This window comes from Entelurus aequoreus, linkage group LG05, assembly GCF_033978785.1.
Source record: "Entelurus aequoreus isolate RoL-2023_Sb linkage group LG05, RoL_Eaeq_v1.1, whole genome shotgun sequence".
In the NCBI taxonomy this organism is placed as follows: domain Eukaryota; kingdom Metazoa; phylum Chordata; class Actinopteri; order Syngnathiformes; family Syngnathidae; genus Entelurus; species Entelurus aequoreus.
The window spans coordinates 54,895,152-54,914,267 of NC_084735.1; the positions used below are offsets into that span (position 1 = coordinate 54,895,152).

Genomic DNA, 19,116 nt, shown 5'->3' on the forward strand with positions numbered 1-19,116 from the left:
AAGGAGATAGCACAACAGCAGAAGTCAACTCAATAAATATTTATTGAATGATTGATGAATACATAGGGTGTGTATGCTACTATGTGTTTGAATGTGAGCTATGTGCTGGGATTAACATATGAAGATACCTTAAGGGGTGTTGTCAAGTGTGTGTAATGAGGGCGTCCAAATCCAGAGGGAGAGGCAGGGAAGTCCGATGTCCAAACGAGGTCGTGGTGCAGGAGAGAGCACTTCCAGTGTCCTAAAAGGGGTTTGTGATGCAGGAGAAAGCATCCAAGGTCCAAGCAGGGTGTCGATATCAGGAGAGCAATCCGGGTCCAGGGGAAAAGGAAGTTGGCACTGAGGCACGAGATGCGAACAGAGCTACGTTCCGACGTCGATTAGTCAGCGGCGAGACTCTTTATCCTGTTGTCCGTAATTACTGCCAGCTGTGCTGATTGAAGATTGCCGCCGGCTGCGGCGGCATGTGGGCGCGGTCTGCGCAGCGTGTGTGGAGGCGTGTCCAGAAGCGCTCACAGTGGAGCCGCTGAGTGCTCCTGCAGAAGAAGGAAAGGCAGACTGCGCATGTGCTGTAACAGTGCCCCCCCCCCCTTATGCGAGGCCCCCGATGAGCGCCGAAGAGCTCCTGGATTGGCTCAATAGAATTCCTCCAGTAGTGAAGGATCGGCAAGGTAGGAAGCAGGAATCCAAGACCTATCCTCAGGCCCATAACCCTCCCAATCGACTAAATAAACTAACCCCCTCCCTTGCCTGCGGACCCCGAGGATTTCTTTAACAGTCCAAACTGGGTCACCGTTGTCCAAAATTCTGGGAGGAGGAGGGGTGGGGTCAGGGGAAGAAAGTGGAGAGCTAGCAATAGGCTTAATTTGGGAAACATGGACCACAGGGTGTCGCTTGTAGGCAAACTCAACCCAGGGCAGAAACTTGCTCCACGAAAAAGGTTGACTGGTGGATATACAATGCAGCATGGTTTCCACACTCTGGTTAGCTCTTTCTGCTTGGCCGTTGCTCTGAGGATGATAACCAGAGGTAAGACTGACCGTGGTCCCAATTCCTTTGCAAAAAGTCTGCCACACACGGGATGTGAACTGAGGACCACGGTCTGAGACAATGTCCACAGGAATGCCATGTTGCTTGACTATGTGGGTAGTGAGCAGATCAGCGGTCTCGGAGGAAGATGGAAGTTTGGGTAAAGGAACAAAATGTGCGGCCTTGGAAAACCGGTCAATGATGGTGAGTATAGTGGTGTTACCTTGGGAAAGGGGAAAGCCAGTGATGAAATCCAGAGAGATGTGTGACCAAGGGCGACTGGGGATGGGAAGGGGACACAGCAGTCCTGCCAGCGGTCTGTGGGACGGTTTATTACGAGCACAAGTACAACATGTGGCGATAAACTCACGAGTATCATTAGCCATGGATGGCCACCAGAACCGCCGGCGGATGAAGGAAAGGGTATGCTGAAATCCCGGATGGCAGGAGAAGACACTTGAATGCCCCCAGTCCAGAACCAGAGGTCGTAGCTCACGAGGAACAAAGAGTCTGTTTGGAGGACCCCCCCCCAGGTCCCGGACTAACCTTCAGGGCGTCTTTGACCAGACCTTCCACTTCCCATGTGACCATGCCGATAATTCTGGAGGAAGGAAGGATGGTTTCCTCCTGGGTGTTATAAGTGGTCTCCTCCGAGAACTGACGGGAGAGGGCATCAGCCTTGGTGTTACGAGAGCCCGGTCTGAAAGAAAGTATATAGTCAAAATGACTAAAGAATTGGGACCATCGGGCCTGTCGGTCATTAAGTCTTTTGGCCGACCGGACATGCAGAAGATTACGGTGGTCTGTTAGGACCTGAAACTGATGTTTGGCGCCTTCTAGCCAATGTCTCCACTCTCTCAAGGCCTTGTGGACAGCGAGCAACTCCCGATTACCAGCGTCATAATTTCGTTCTGCAGAGGATAAACGTCTCGAAAAGAATGCACAAGGATGGACCTTGTTGTCCTGCTTGTAGCGTTGGGAGAGGACTGCCCCAATACCGGAATCAGAAGCGTCCACCTCCACGATAAATGGGCAGTCTGGGTCCGGATACACGAGGATGGGTGCAGAAACGAAACTCCTCTTGAGGCACCAAAAAGCCATTCCCGCTTCTCGGTCCCACTGAAAAGGTATGTTGGTTGAAGTCAGTGCATGAAGAGGAGCGGCCAACTTACTGAAGTCTTTTATGAAGCGTCTGTAGAATCCAGCAAATCCCAGGAAACGTCGCAGCTCAGTTCGTGTAGTGGGTTGAGGCCATTCAACCACTGCCTTCACCTTCTTGGGGTCAGCCTTGATGTGACCCTTTTCAATGACAAAACCAAGGAAATCAACAGAAGAGGAATGAAATTCACATTTCTCAGCTTTGATGAAGAGACAATTCTCCAGTAAGCGTTGCAGGACGAGGCGGACATGCTGTTGATGTTCCAGTGGATCTTTGGAGAAGATTAGTATATCATCCAGATAAACGACTACAAACCGGTCAATCATGTCCCTGAGGATGTCGTTAACAAGGGCTTGGAAAACTGCGTGGGCATTGGTCAGTCCAAAGGGCATTACCCTATATTCGAAATGGCCCAGGTGAGTATTAAATGCAGTTTTCCATTTGTCTCCTTTTCTGATGCGTACCAGATGATAAGCGTTGCGCAGATCTAGTTTTGTGAAGATGGTGGCCGGAGTGAGAGGTTCGAAAGATGAATTGAGTAGGGGTAAAGGATATTTATTCTTTATGGTGATGCAGTTGAGTTGCCGGTAATCGATACAGGGCCCGAGGGATCCATCCTTCTTACTGACAAAAAAAAAAACAGCGGCCACAGGTGACTTGGATGGTGTGTTTATACCAGAGGCCAGGGACTCTGAGATGTAGTCCCTCATGGCTTTCTTCTCAGGAAGGGAAAGGTTGTATAGTCGACTGGATGGAAGGACTGCGTTGGGAACAAGATCAATAGCGCAGTCGTATGGTCTGTGGGGTGGAAGAGATAAGGCTTGGTCCTTACTAAAGACTGCAGCCAAGTCATGATAGATCTCCGGGACACGGGAGAGGTCAATCGGGGGAGAAATCGATCTAGGTCCTTCAGGGTGTACCACAGCAGAACGGAGACAGTTAGCATGACAATGGTTGCTCCAGGCCAGTATTTTGCCAGTCGACCAGGAAATGTGGGGGTCATGAAGACTCAGCCAGGATCGGCCGAGGACAAGGGGCGCTACCGGAGCATCCAGAACCCAGAAGCTGATGGTCTCTGTGTGGTTACCAGAAAGTGTGAGAAATAAAGGTTTGGTGCGATGTTTAATTGACCCTAAAGGATGACCATCTAAGGCCTGGGCAGGAACAAAAGTCTCTAGTGAAATTAAGGGAATACCCTTTTCATTGGCATACCTTAAGTCGAGGACGCTCTCGTCGGCCCCGGAGTCCACATAGGCCTCCACCGATAGCGTCTTATCCTCCCAAGTCAAGGTCGCAGAGAACAGAATACTTGGGTCTCTCCTGGAAAAAGGTGTGGGGGTTGTGGTATGGCTCACCAGGATCCCCTTGACTGGTGAGCCCGATCTTTTGGCCGAAAGGGGCAATTGCGTATATGATGGTCTGCCATACCACAGTACAGACATAGATGTCGTTGAAACCTTCGTTCACGTTCTTCAAAGGTAAGTTGAGATCTTCCAATCTGCATGGGTTCTGAGGATGGACTTGGACTCGGATTAACTGTGCCTGTCTGTCTCTGGAAGATCCGGTTGGTAGAACGAGGAGGTCTTGCCATAGCCGTGCTGCCGAAGTCGCTCTCCCTCTCCGCTTCTCGTTCCGAAAGTCGCTGATCAAACAAGAGGGCAAGTTCAATAAGTTCCTGACAAGAAGACGGCCAGTCTCGCATCAATCCATCCTTGATAGTCTCATTAAGCCCTCTCCTGTAGGCACTCAGAAGAGCTTTGTCATCCCAACCACTCTCGGCTGCCAAAGTGCGGAACTCCAAGGTGTAGTTAGCCACAGATCGGGGGCCCTGTCTGAGGGAATGAAGCCTAGAGGCTGCATCTCTTCCATCCGCAGGATGATCAAAAACAGCCAAAAATTATTTACGAAAACTGGCATAATTAGAGTTGAGGCCCAAAGTCTTGTTAAGGGCAGAAGTGGCCCACTTAAGAGCAGGACCCGAAAATAGGGAGAACAAAAAGGCTATCTCGGCCCCATCATTAGCATAGCGAGAGGGCTGGTGTAGAAAAATAAACTCACATTGAGTCAGAAAGCCACGACAAAGTTCAAAATCCCCTTCAAAAATTTTAGGACTGGCTATTTTGGGTTCGCGAAGGGAAGACGGTACTTCGGGGGCAAGTGTCTCGGAAGTGCTTAAACTGGGTGTGGGAGGTGTCTCCTGACCGGAACTGAGCTTGTCTATTCTAGACAGCAGATTAGCAAACGCGACATCAAGTTTGTCCTCCAAGGTGGTAAATCGTGCTTGGTGTTGTCGAATGACAGACTCGATGGCAGATAGGTCTTTAGGAGGGGAGGATCGGACCAAAGTGCCGGGTGGAGCTCTTGTTGCGCCGTCTGGTTCCATAATTGGTCGGAACGTACTGTTAAGTCTATAGACGGGTGGAAGGAGATAGCACAACAGCAGAAGTCAACTCAATAAATATTTATTGAGTGATTGATGAATACATAGGGTGTGTATGCTACTATGTGTTTGAATGTGAGCTATGTGCTGGGATTAACATATGAAGATACCTTAAGGGGTGTTGTCAAGTGTGTGTAATAAGGGCGTCCAAATCCAGAGGGAGAGGCAGGGAAGTCCGATGTCCAAACGAGGTCGTGGTGCAGGAGAGAGCAAGTCCAGTGTCCTAAAAGGGGTTTGTGATGCAGGAGAGAGCGTCCAAGGTCCAAGCAGGGTGTCGATATCAGGAGAGCAATCCGGGTCCAGGGGAAAAGGAAGTTGGCACTGAGGCACGAGATGCGAACAGAGCTACGTTCCGACGTCGATTAGTCAGCGGCGAGACTCTTTATCCTGTTGTCCGTAATTACTGCCAGCTGTGCTGATTGAAGATTGCCGCCGGCTGCGGCGGCATGTGGGCGCGGTCTGCGCAGCGTGTGTGGAGGCGTGTCCAGAAGCGCTCACAGTGGAGCCGCTGAGTGCTCCTGCAGAAGAGGGAAAGGCAGACTGCGCATGTGCTGTAACAGATCATTGTCGAATTGTCATTGGCAAAATCTAACAAATCAAATTTGCCTATGAAAATCCATAGTCCTAATATTTACAGTGCTTCACCTTTTTCCACATTTTGTTATGTTACAGCCTTATTCCAAAATGTAATAAATTCTCCAAACAATAACACTATAGACAATTTAAAAAGGTTATTTTTTTGTAAATGTATAAAAAAAAAAGTATATGTACTTATGTATTAACAGCCTTTGCTCAACCTTTAGCAGCAATTACAGCCTCAAGACTTTTTGAATACGATGCCACAAGCTTGGCACACCTATCTTTGGGCAGTTTCACTCATTTTTCTTTGCAGCACCTCTCAAACTCCATCAGATTGGATGGGAAGCGTTGGTTTTCATCCAGGATGTCTCTGTACATTGCTGCATTCATCTTAGGCCCTGTCTACATTAAGCCAGATAACTCCTTAAACGAATAATTATTTAGCCCAAGCCACGTGACAGCCACACGAAACCACCGTTTAAGATTCCCCTCCTTGGATAATTTTGTACACGGGTAAGTGCGCCGTGTATTTCTTGAATCTCCGGTTCTTAGCTCTGTGTGGACTCAATCGTTTACAAACTGAGTTCGGAGAGGAAGTGACGTCAGAAAGACCGCGCCCCACACAGGAAGTGACGCCAGAAAGAACGCGCCACAGCCAGCTTCATGACAACCGGTTTAGTAACTCGGAGGTAAACACTAAAAAGATGGAGGCGTGTCATCTAGACATACCCGTGTTTTTCAGACGGCAACCTTGCAATGTTGAGCGACAGTTTTGGATAAGGCCTGGAAGAACGGCAGCCTGGTGGGATATGTTTGTCACAGAGTGTGTTGTGCCAGAGGAACGGCAAGAGAACTTTCGAATGTCCAGGTCAGCTGTGATTCTACTTAGCAAAAAAAATTGTCCATTTGTCGAAGGGGAGACAACGAGAATGCGGGCTCCCGTGGACGAAGGAAGACTACAGAAAATAGCGAATGCATTTGGACTGGTAAAGCAGGTATTGTCCGCGATGTATCTCGAGCGATTACTCAACGTCTAGTTTTGTACTCCATAACTACTGTGAAGCCATGAAGTGATTGCGGCCGTCAAGTAGGCCACCAATTTCAGCCTCAAAGCACAGGCAGGATTGCAAGAATGGACAATGAAGGTGAAGGTAAGAGTGTCCTGACCAGATATCTAGATCCCTAGATTTGTTGTTGTAAAATGTTCTTTATTACTTTCACACGTCTATTAAAGATTTGATTCATGTATGATGGCTCAGGTGTGATTCACTACAATAGGGCGAGTCTAACAGAAGCTGATGGTGAGGCAAGCAAGGTTTACTGTTAAAAGAAATGTGGCAATAGGCTACTTTGAAACACAGGGTAAGGATACACTTCCAGGTCAGAAGTGACTATTACGTAATATATATGCGTTGCGCCGGCGGACGGAGGGGGTCTTAAACGATGGCATTGTGTGTGTGTGGACAGGGATAAGGTTAGAAGGGTTGTATCCTGTATAACCTTAGTATAGAAGCAACCTCAGTCTAGTCAGGAAGGTGACCTAGAACCCGATGGTCACTCTGTCAGAGCTACAGCATTCTTGAGTGCTAAGCAGGGTGAAGCTACTGTAGGAACGATTCAAACAGAACAAGAAGTGGAAACAAAATAAGAGCGCAAGACAGAAAAAGAACGAAAACACAGGAAAAAACATCCAAAAACGAAACAAAGAATGGCCTGGCGTGACAGGTCGCAACAGTATCCCATCTCCTCCCGCCCCCTCTCTTAAGGGACAGATTGTAGACATCCTAGAAACCCCAAAAAACAACAAGTTTAAAGAAACCCGAGGGTGGAGGGAGAAACTGGCAGGGGATCGCCAGACCAAGTGTACCTGAAGCCTCTGTGGACAAGTCAGGTGGCGGCGGCAAGTCGAATGTTGGCAATCTTTCACCGACGAGGAGGTGGACGTGAGCGGGACCAGAACCTCAGCAGCCATAAAGTTTCTGTGCGTTGCTGTTGATGGCGCCGGGGTGTCCATGGACTATGTGGCCGACAAGGAGTGCCTAATGGGCGCTTCCATGCCAGGTGAGCATGTTGCTGGGCTAGAGGTCGAGCAGGCTGCTGGGCTGGAGAAGCAGCTGCAGACGAAGCTGGTGGCGTCGAACCCACTGGAGGAGCTGGTGGCGTCTGCAGAGTCACTGGTGGCGACCTCGCTGGATGTTGAGCTGGCAGCGGCGGTCTCACTGGACAATGAGCTGGCGGCGCCCCCGCTGGTGAAGAGGTGGAAGGCAGCCTCAGTGAAAGGAGCCTTGCCTTTTCAGTCGCACAGCTGCCAGTCTTAGCCCCACTCAAAGAAACGGATTTCAGACGCTATTCCAAGCTGACGAGAGGAGATGTTGACTCACAACCCGAGCGGGAGCAGAAGCAAAGTATGGGTGGACCTTGGGAAGCAGTGTAGCCGGAGTTGGCGGCACAACCCGAGCGGGAGTAGAAGCAAAGTATGGGTGGACCTTGGGAAGCAGTGTAGCCGGAGTTGGCGGGAGCCAGGCCTAAGAGAACCGGGGTTCTGGAAAAGCAGGAAACTGTGTAGTAGGTGAGGTGGGAGGAGCTTTAGCCCTGGCCAACTGTGGCCGACTTGCCGTTCCAAACAAAGAAAAATGATTCAAACTGAGCGCGTTACTTGCGCGTGCCTCCTCATGCGTCCGCCGCTTGCAGCCTGGTGTGCGCATCCCCCTGCACGATTCTGGCGCCGGCGGTGTACCGTAATGAACATTTGGTGACAATGATCCCACACCAACATAGAAAAGTGACTTGCTTAAATACTGCCCAGGTGATGATTAGCAGCAGGTGGAAAACATAACTACTAATCACCCCCAGGTGATGAGGACAGTGCGAAGCAGCAGGGTGAAGCTACTGCAGGAACAATTCAAACAGAACAGGAAGTGGAAACAAAATAAGAGCGCAAGACAGGAAGTGAACCAAAAACAAAGGAAAAAACTGCCAAAAATTAAACAAAGATCAGGCTGAAGTAATAGGTCGTAACAGATGGAGCTTGAGAGGTGTTACAAAGAGGAATGGGCGAAACTGCCCAAAGATAGGTGTGCCAATGTAGTGGCTCTGCGTTGTGTATTGACCTTCCCCATATTGCCACCTCTTTGTGCGACGCCGCGACTGTCCCATTGAGGAGAATGCGTGCTAACCACGGTGCTAACAGCCTGAGCTGTTAACCCAGCGGCTAGCACACCATTTGAAGCTGTCAGGGAGTGAGGTCTACCAACGTGCATCTGTCGCAGCCACTCTGGCTGGCCCCTATTAAACCAAGCTTGTGGCGTCGTATTCAAAAAGACTTAAGGCTAAAACTGCTGCAAAGGTGCATCAACAAAGTATTGAGCAAAGGCTGTGAATACTTATATACATGGGATTTTCTAATGAACTTGCAAACAGTTTTAAAAAACATTTATCATATCGTCACTTAGGGGCATTGTCTGAAGAATTTTGAGGACAACAATGAATTTATACCATTTTGGAATAAGGCATAAAATGTAGAAAAATGTAAGCGCTATGAATACTTTTTTAAATGCACTGTAGTATGTGTGACTTTGTTTTGAATCTGTGACTGATCAATATGAAAGTCATGTTACAAGTGACTGACCAGCAGCGGGTCAATTCCCAAGGTGTCCAATGGAAATGGGGACAACACACCAGGGTGTGAAAATAGAAGAAACCAAATTATTTGAGAAATCAGACTGATTTAGTGAATGAAAAAGAACTGAGTAGTATATGTTTACATTTTTCCCCATCGCAGACACACTAAAATAGCACTAGTACGTAAACTTACACAAAGCTTTTTCTTCAGTCAATTAATATAAATAAGCTACAAAACATTTTGGAGTGGTCTCGTGTGAGTATATAGTTACTTCAAAATGGTGTTAAGCTAGCTCATTTCCTATAGCTTTTTGTTGCCAATGAAGCTCATTTTAAAGCCGTTTTACGAAATACACTGCAATTATAGTATATAGTAGAGGTGTGGGGGAAAATCGATTTGAATTGCGATTCTCACGTTGTGCGATTCAGAATCGATTCTCATTTTTAAAAAATCGATTTTTTATTTTATTTATTTATTTATTTATTTTTAATCAATCCAACAAAACAATACACAGCAGTACCATAACAATGCAATCCAATTCCAAAACCAAACCCGACCCAGCAACACTCAGAACTGCAATAAACAGAGCAATTGAGAGGAGACACAAACACGACACAGAACAAACCAAAAGTAGTGAAACAAAAATTAATAATATCAACAACTGTATCAATATTAGTTACAATTTCAACATAGCAGTGATTAAAAATCCCTCATTGACATTATCATTAGACATTTATAAAAACAAATTAAAAAAGAACAATAGTGTCACAGTGGCTTACACTTGCATCGCATCTCATAAGCTTGACAACACACTGTGTCCAATATTTTCACAAAGATAAAATAAGTCATATTTTTGGTTCATTTAATAGTTAAAACAGTTATTGCAATCAGTTGATAAAACATTGTCCTTTACAATTATAAAAGCTTTTTACAAAAATCTACTACTCTGCTTGCATGTCAGCAGACTGGGGTAGATCCTGCTGAAATCCTATGTATTGAAAGAATAGAGAATCCTTTTGAATCGGGAAAAAATCGTTTTTGAATCGGGAAAAAATCGTTTTTGAATCGAGAATCGTGTTGAATTGAAAAAAATGCGATTTTGAATCGAATCGTGACCCCAAGAATCGATATTGAATCGAATCGTGGGACACCCAAAGATTCACAGCCCTAGTACATAGTGTTAAATATTACGATTCAGTTGTTATTGCTATATTTATTCAATCAATTCATATAAAATCAATTCATATAAAACAAGTTAGAATAAAATAGAATGCCTTTTATTGTCACTATACACAGGTACAATGAGATTAAAAGCAACTCCAGTATCAGTGCGACAGTCTACAAATATGCAAAACATAGGAAGGAAAGAAAAGAAAAATAGTGCAAAAAAAGGTAAGGTGCACAGTCCAGTCCTGAGAACGAATGTTCTGAATGTGTTGTTTGAATATTAATATTATACTGTATACATATATACAGAAGCATTCAGACTGTGGGTGGAAAGTAAAAATTGCACACAGAGAGGTGATAAACTATAAAATCAATGCCTGTGAGAGTTCACCGTGGTTAAAGTACCACTGATAGTCACACACACACACCAGGTGTGGTGAAATTACTCTCTGCATTTGACCCATCCCCTTGTTCCACCCCCTGGGGAGTGAGGGGAGCAGTGAGCAGCAGCGGTGGCTGCGCTCGGGAATCATTTTGGTGATTTAACCCCCAATTCCAACCCTTGATGCTGAGTGAAGAGAGGTAATGGGTCCCATTTTTGTAGTCTTTGGTATGACTCAGGGTTTGAACTCACGACCTTCCGATCTCAGGGCAGACACTCTAACCACAAGGCCACTGAGCAGCTTAAAGTTAAAGTTAAGCTAGCAAAATATCACTATTATGCGTTTAGCCTTTAAATCCCTCGGGAAATACTGACGTGACTTATAAGTCACAATAGCAAAAAATGCTAATAAGACACTCAATAAATGTGATATATGAATAAATATGATATTGGTTCAAGTCAAATGACAAGTGTTACAGATTGAGTTATTTTTAATAATACATTCCGCATGAACATAAATGTAACATATGACATGGATTAGTTATTGTTTTAGGAAAAATATATAGAAGACAAAAGTCATGATGACTTATAACTGTTATATGAATATTTGTTGAAGGCCTATTTGTATCTTCCTTCTTGTATCGCTGTTTAATCCACTCACACACCCCCCCCCTGCCCCCCTTCCCCACCCCGCACCCCCCAACAAGTCAACCAGAGACTTTCCCACGGTCCGAGACCAGTCCCTAGCACCCTGACCCGTCCCGAGGGCCGACCATCTGTCTGTTGTGTTTGCGGTGTTTAGGCCAAAGCATCAGCTGCACCGGCAAATTCAACGTTCCAAAGCACGCCTCCTTTATGAAAGGAAGCCTCACATCTATTCAGCGTCGCCACACACACACACACACACACACACACACACACACACACACACACACACACTTGCATTCCACATCATTCTGCTTGCAATCATCTCACTGAAATTAAAAGTAGAATTTTGTACAAATGTTTTTCCATTTTTTTAAATCGTCAAAAAAATAACACACATTTAATACATAATTATACATTCTATTTACTCATTTTACATTTTCTACAAATGTAAAAAAAAACAAAAAACACATTTGACACTAATTTCACTCCATTTAAATGTTGATTTTTGTTGCATTTTGGAAGAATTATTCAGTCGTTATTTATTTTGTAATCATTAATAAGGATTGGATTTTGTATAAAAAAACAACAATAATGCACTAGCAATAAACACAAACAATTAACACATGTTCATTCTATTTGTTCTTCAGGCTGCAATAATTCTTCATAAATGTTGAATTTTGTAAAAATATTTTTGCCTTGTAAGGTAAAGCACTAAAACAAAACAAAAAAACCTCATGTTACACATTTCCATCCTTCACAATAAAGCCACAGCACCAAACAGACACACACACACCTACACACACTTAATGTATTTGCACTCCACATTCTTTTTTATATTGATGCACTCCAATTAAATGTGGATTTTTGTGCCATTTTTGCATTGATAAATACTAAATAAAAAAACTAGTTTTGAAATGCACGATCAGTTTAAGATCTTCTTCTGACGTCCACACGACAAAAGACTAAATAATCACCACAAAAGCAAAACAAAAATGAAAGCAATAGCAAATTAAATAGGGTGAGCATTTACTTTTTTTTAGGTAATCTTTCCGTTCCAAAGTAAAAGTTGTGTTTTCTTGCGGAGACAAAGTGTGTTTGGTGGCTTTGAGAAGCGTGACATTGCCTGATGGGATCATGAGAACGGACCTTCCTGAATGGTGTGTCCTCATAGTCGGCCGTCACCATGGAAGCAGATGCTCCCTGCTTGCTTACCTCCTCGCCTCCTCGCCTCCTTGCCTCATTTCCCTCCTGTCATGGCCGCCGTGTGAAAAGAAAAAGATTGTTCTTTTTTTTTCTCCCCCCGAACTTGTTCTGCGAGTGAAAAGATCCATTGAGGAGGTCAGCGGTCTAGACGTGTTGGTCCATGAGCTCCTTGATGGACCTCCTCTCCTCCCTCCTTCCCTTGCTCTGTCTCTCTGCGGGGGGGCGGCGGAGGACATTGGAGACGCGTTTGAAAAAGAAGCAAGCTTTTATTTTTTTTTGCTCATTTCTTTCATCGATCCAAAGAATATTGATCCGTCGGTCTGGGAAAAGTGATATCTTATCATATATTCTTGGAATTACTGCTATTTTTATTCATCAAGAATGCACAATACTATCATTCAATTATGAATGATTGTGTATCCGTTTATAGCAATTAAACATGTTTCTAGGTGCAAAACCCCTTTCTGTTAAATATTAAAATTATCAATAAATTATATGAAAATACAATATATAAATTGAATAAAATAATGAAAACATTACATCCATATTTTATTATACATGTAGTATATAATTTATTTGGTCGTGAATGCACAATACTATCATATAAGTATTTAGAACTAGAACTGCTACCCTCGGGCAGACGCTATAGGGTGCTAAAAGCGGGCACAAATAGACTAAAAAACAGTTTTTACCCAAGAGCCATAGTAGCATCAAACAGGCCCTGAGTGAGCACAATGTGTCCGTCATGTCCTCATGTGTCATGTCTTTTTTATTTTTTCGGACTATAATGTGCAATAATGTTATATGTGTATATGTATATATATGCATATGTATGGATATATGCATGTGTGTGGATATATACATATATATAGATACATATCTTCTTTTTTATCTTTTTTTACTATTTATATTACTAAATTATTGTGTATGCACCTTAGGGGATCTGCTCCCATTTTGTTGTTCTTTGAACCTGTTCACTGTAATAATGACAATAAAACTCTATTCTATTCTATTTGATTCATATATTTTGTATTGATTCATATCTTTGGCTGCAAACCCCTTTCTTTTAAATATTTAAACAATTAATAAATTAATTAAAAACTATTTTCAAGACATTTAATTAAACAACTGTATTTCATCATTTATGTAGTTAGCAATGCCAAAATACAGTTTGGTCTTCTGTAATTATTGTTTTTTTTGTGTGCATGTCAATGAAATATGTTTAATTAAACCTATTTTCTGTTAAATACTTAATCATGGATACATTAAATCATAAATACAATAAATACATTGTATTAAAACATTTAAAAAATGTCATTTATATTTGATTATATACATGATTTCATTGATCAGTAATGCACAATGCAGTTTGTAGCGTATTTAATAATTTTTATTAAATCTATAGCAATTAAATGTGTTTAATTAAACAATTTTCTGTTAAATACTATAATAATAAATTAAATAATATACCCCGAAAGGGACAAGCGGTATAAAATGGATGGCTGGATGGATGTACATTAAATAAATTGAATACAAATTGACATCTGAAGTGAATATGTAGTAAATAATTTCATGATCATTAAAGGACAATAGAGTCGGGGCTCTCATTGTTATTTGTTGTATTCATGTATGTCAATTAAACATGATTCATGTTTAATTACATTATTTTAAATACTGAAATAAATGTAATTAAAAATAATGACAACATTACATACATTTTTTTCTATAATATATGGAATATGTATACCTAGTTATTTGTATTGATAAAGAATCCGAAAGATAAATTGTTGTTGAATAGACTAAATTAATTATTTTTATTTAGCAATTTTGTGTGTGCGTGTGTGTGTGCGTGCAAGCATGTGTGCGTGCGTGCGTGTGTGTTGCATTGACAGGCGGCTTTGCAGGAGGCCAATGCAGGCCACAAGTTGAACAATGGCAGCAGAAAAAGAGCAAAGTGAAAGGAAAGCGGAAGGAAAGCAAAAGAAACCGTGAAGGACGAAGGAACGCTTTTGTGTTTGAGATGAAAAAGCAGCATGCATCAAACTAATCCACAAATCTAACCAACGAACACTTGAGCTTTTACAACAACAACAAACAAAAAGCAATTGCAAAATTCAAACATAACATAATTACTCTTCTTATCTTTATTTATTTATGGATTTTTTTAAGTATGTAACTACTATAATTATGTTTGCACCTATAGGCTCCCCATACATTTAGTAAATATATTGTGTTGTTTTGTAATACTCAGTGAATTAAAACTACTTCAATCCTGCAGTTATGCCTACTTAAAGGCTTGCTGTACCTTATAATACACCATTTATGCACATATTTGACGTGTAATATACAATACAAATGTTCCCTTGTGTAACAATGTGCAGGGTGTCCCTAAAATCTGGGCATATGATGAAATATAAGTCATTTATCAACATATATTTACACTATGCCTAAAAAGATGTATTAAAAGTCCATTAATTACATTAAATAATTAATGAATTCAATTTAATAAAAAAATTAATAAAATTGAAATCATTTGAAAAAAATAATCAGAGTAGTAATTGAGAAAATTTACAAAATTAATTAAATTATAATGTTAAAAAATACATGAAATGTAATCATTTAAGAGAAGTTCAAATGTGTGTGGTGTTTTGTTTGTTTTAAATGATAATATAAACATGTTTGCTTGGGTTTGTGCTTCTAATCAAATCACCGTGCAGACAGTCTGCTAGAAATAGGTCAAGGTCGAAGAAAAGCACATTGGACGGTGCCGTCGTACGAACAACACAACACACACGACACAATGACACACAACAATAACACAATGATACACGATGGTTATATTATCATCAAAGCTGTCATGGAAATGTGCAGTTTGTAATGTAATAGTAAAAGTCATCTACACACACTCACACACACACACACACACACAGCGTTACATGGTAGTGATGCAAAGAAAATACCAGAAACAATACAAAATGAAATGTTTGAGTTCACACTCAAGCAGTACAATTAGTGACAAAAAATTTTAAAAAATATATATAATAAAAAAGACAAAATCATAATAGTCTTAAAAATACAAAATAGTGTATAAAATTCATACAAAAAACCTATTTCTAATATAAATACAAATGCTAAAAAATATGACCAAATGAGGACAACAAAAGACTGATGTGTGTGTGTTTTACAATTAAAATGTAGAGAATGAAATGTGTGTCAATTTAGGTAGAAAAAGGTGTAAAGAATAATACATACAATATAATAATAAAAATGGAAAAATATTTTAATTCTGCAAGGTCAAACCTTTCAATTATTAAATTTAATTTGAGTGCAGCTTTTTGGGTTGAAGGCCTTCGTGTGTGTGTGTGCGTGTGTGCGTGTGTGCGTGTATGTGCGTGTGTGTGTTAACAAGCACTCTCACCCTTGTCTTTTTAATAGGCACTGATGGCAACACAAAGCAGCTTGCGCACCCACACACACGTGCACACACACACACTAGCACACACACACACACACACACACACACACACCACATTGCTCTTTTTATGGGCATACTTTGCAGGATCCTATTGTGTTACTGAAATGTGCCAACATACCAATAACATAACAAAAAAGGGAATATCTCTAATACAGTTTTGATTTAGTGTTTTTTTTTGTTGTTATTAGTTAATACCACCTATGACAGTAAACATGTCTTTATTTATTTGTTATGACATGGGGTTTTTTTGTATTAAATGCTTGTTAAAAAAAACAAAACACTCCTCAGTAACAACAAAACATGAATATGATAAACGTTAACATTGCTGACATATGAAAACCAGACTATGAATGGGAAAATGTTGATTAGAAACATTCTTTCATGGAACCCTGATGATGAGTCTTAACATATGAGGTCTACTGTCATCTAAGCCACTCAAAGTATCAACGACACAACAAAAAATCTTTGTTCAAACTTGAACTCTATTAGTGATGATCTAATCAAAGAAAATACAACAAAATGATAAAAGAAAATTTAAAAAAATAAAAGGAAATGAACAATATAAAAATAAATAATTAAATCTAAGGAACTACTGAAACAAAATAAAAATACATTAAGTAATCAAACTAAATAAATGGAAGTAATAAAACAAAATTAACAGAAATAATGAAGCATGAAATGATATAAAGAAACAAAAAAAGTGAATAATCAAAACAATGAAAGTAAATAATGAAGCAAAATCAAATGAAATAATTAAACAAAACAAAATGAATAATATAACCAAAATACATTCTTTTAAAAGCATAAAATAATACGACAAAATACAATAAAATTATTAAATAAAATGCGATTGAATAATACATTTTAATAAAATTGCATAATGGCAAATTAAATATTGCAATAAAATTATTAAACAAAATAAAACAAGATAATTCCAATAAAATGCAATAAAACAATTAAAGTAAATAAAATGAAATAATGACTCAAAATAAATGGAAATAATTAAACAAAATAAAACAAAAATAATTGAACCAAACGCAATTCAAAACAAAATGAATAGAAACTATCAAAGAAATTGAATGGAGATAATTTGCGAGATGAATCTTATGATAATTCACAATTCAATTTGACTCTGATATTTCAATATTATGTATGTGTGCAGCAATTAAGTGTGGAGATGGCCTAAAAAAAGTATTTTTGAAAATTGATTCTTGTAAATTATGAATGAATTCAGAATCAAAAAAGATAAATATTGCAATTTGGATTCAAAACGATTTATTCCCGGCATCCCTAGAAATAATAAAACAAAATAAAAATAAAAAATATGATAAAAAAATAAAATGAAATATATGAAAATAATAAAACACAATAAAATGAAATAGTACAACAAAAGGCAATAAAAAATTTAACAAATGTAAGTTAAATATTTAAACAAAATCTATGAAAATAATAAAACAATAACATTAATAAATGAAACAAAATTAAATCAAACAGTGAAAGAAAATGCAACATAACAATGAAACAAAATAAAAATATATAATTAAAAATGTATAGTAAATATATATATATATATATATATATATATATATATATATATATATATATATATATATATATATATATATATATATATATATATATATATATATATATATATATATATATATATATATATATATATATAAATAAAAGAAATGCTTTAATCTTCAAATACAGGACGACTCCGTATTATAAGGGACGGGTGGCAACCCTATACACTCACCTTTCACTATTTGAGTAGCCTTTGTCCTGCCATTTGCGTACTGGCGAGCGATCTCTGAATCCGGGAACATATCCTTCACGGATTTCTTGAAAACATCCACAAATGACAACGGGATGTTGCTTGCAGCTATCAGCATAGCCATCTTTGTCTCGGCATAAGTTACACCCTCGGGTCTCCATTTTGCAAGGTGGCCCATAATACTGGGCTGTGACCGGTTCTGCGTTGCCGCAGCTTTGTGCTTCCCTGACCGTTCATGAGTGATTATATCTGTTTGGCCACCGTGTTCAATGGAGAAGTCTGATCTACAAAATTTTCAGGTAGCATACCCCTTCCCTTTCGAACTGTCCGTACGTCTTCTTGTTCTGTTCTGATTGCCACGCTTGACTTCGAGGTGTAACCGTTATTATTGCCCGGCCGGAAACGGCGCCCAGTGAAGGATGGTGTAGCAATATTGTTGTCCGTGTGGAAATCGGGAGAAATCCGTCAGAATGGTTGCCCTGGGAGATTTTCGGGAGGGGCACTGAAATTCGGGACACTCCCGGGAAAATCAGGAGGGTTGGCAAGTATGATTTAAGCTAGTGAGCTGGCACCAGTCAGTCCGCCGTGAGTTTATCAAAGTGCAGTTATCAATCTCAGTTTCTAGGATCATTTTAATCTAAAAGAGTAATACTAACCGTCTGGAGTTTTGCCACCATTTAACATACAGCCCTATAATAAATAGACTTGTTTCCCGGTGAAAAATACAAACACCGTGTCTTAGTAGTTGTAGTTTTGATTGGTAAAATGGAGGTAAAAGTCATTAAAGCAGGGGTGTCCAAAGTGCGGCCCGGGGGCAATTTGCGGCCCCCAGCTAATTGTTTACCGGCCCGCCACACATTCTGGAAATACTATTGTACAAATAAAAAATAACATTAAAAAAAGTGGAATGAGGTGAAATCTAATGAGAAAAAGTTGCAATGTTGACACAAAAGCTGCCATGCAGGCTGTTTTTTTTTCTTTTGTCTTTCTTTATTTTTCTTTTTTTGCCATTGCTCAAAAAAAAAATAATGACAAAAAATCCATGTTATAATGAACTATTTTCAGGGCTCCAATTACTTCAAATATTTCACTTTAAAATGTTTTACTGTATGGGGTAAATATTGCATATATTGTGTAGTAGCCATATAAATGATAAATGGGTTATACTTGTATAGCGCTTTTCTACCTTCAAGGTACTCAAAGCGCTTTGACAGTATTTCCACATTCACCCATTCACACACACATTCACACACTGATGGCGGGAGCTGCCATGCAAGGCGCTACCAGCACCCATCAGGAGCAAGGGTGAAGTGTCTTGCCCAAGGACACAACGGACATGACTAGGATGGTAGAAGGTGGGGATTGAACCCCAGTAACCAGCAACCCTCCGATTGCTGGCACGGCCACTCTACCAATTTCGCCACGCCGGCCCCATAAAAACATCAAAGTTTTCTTTGACAAAAGTGCATAAAACAAACAAAATAATAGTTCCCGCATAAAATCGACAGATATATCTGAAGTTGATCTCGTAACTTAAGTGTTGAAAGTAAAAGAAAAACCTAATGAAAATGTATGTCTTTATGAGTTGGGCACCTTTTGGATCCCAAATATATTTAGTGATTTTTTATTTAT

General features: G+C 40.4%; 1 long non-coding RNA gene across 2 annotated transcripts in view; it reads right to left on the reverse strand.

Annotated features, from left to right (window-relative positions):
- LOC133649781 (uncharacterized) overlaps positions 1-19,116 on the reverse strand; it is a 175,596-nt gene that overhangs the window by 125,432 nt on the left and 31,048 nt on the right. The window lies entirely within an intron of this gene.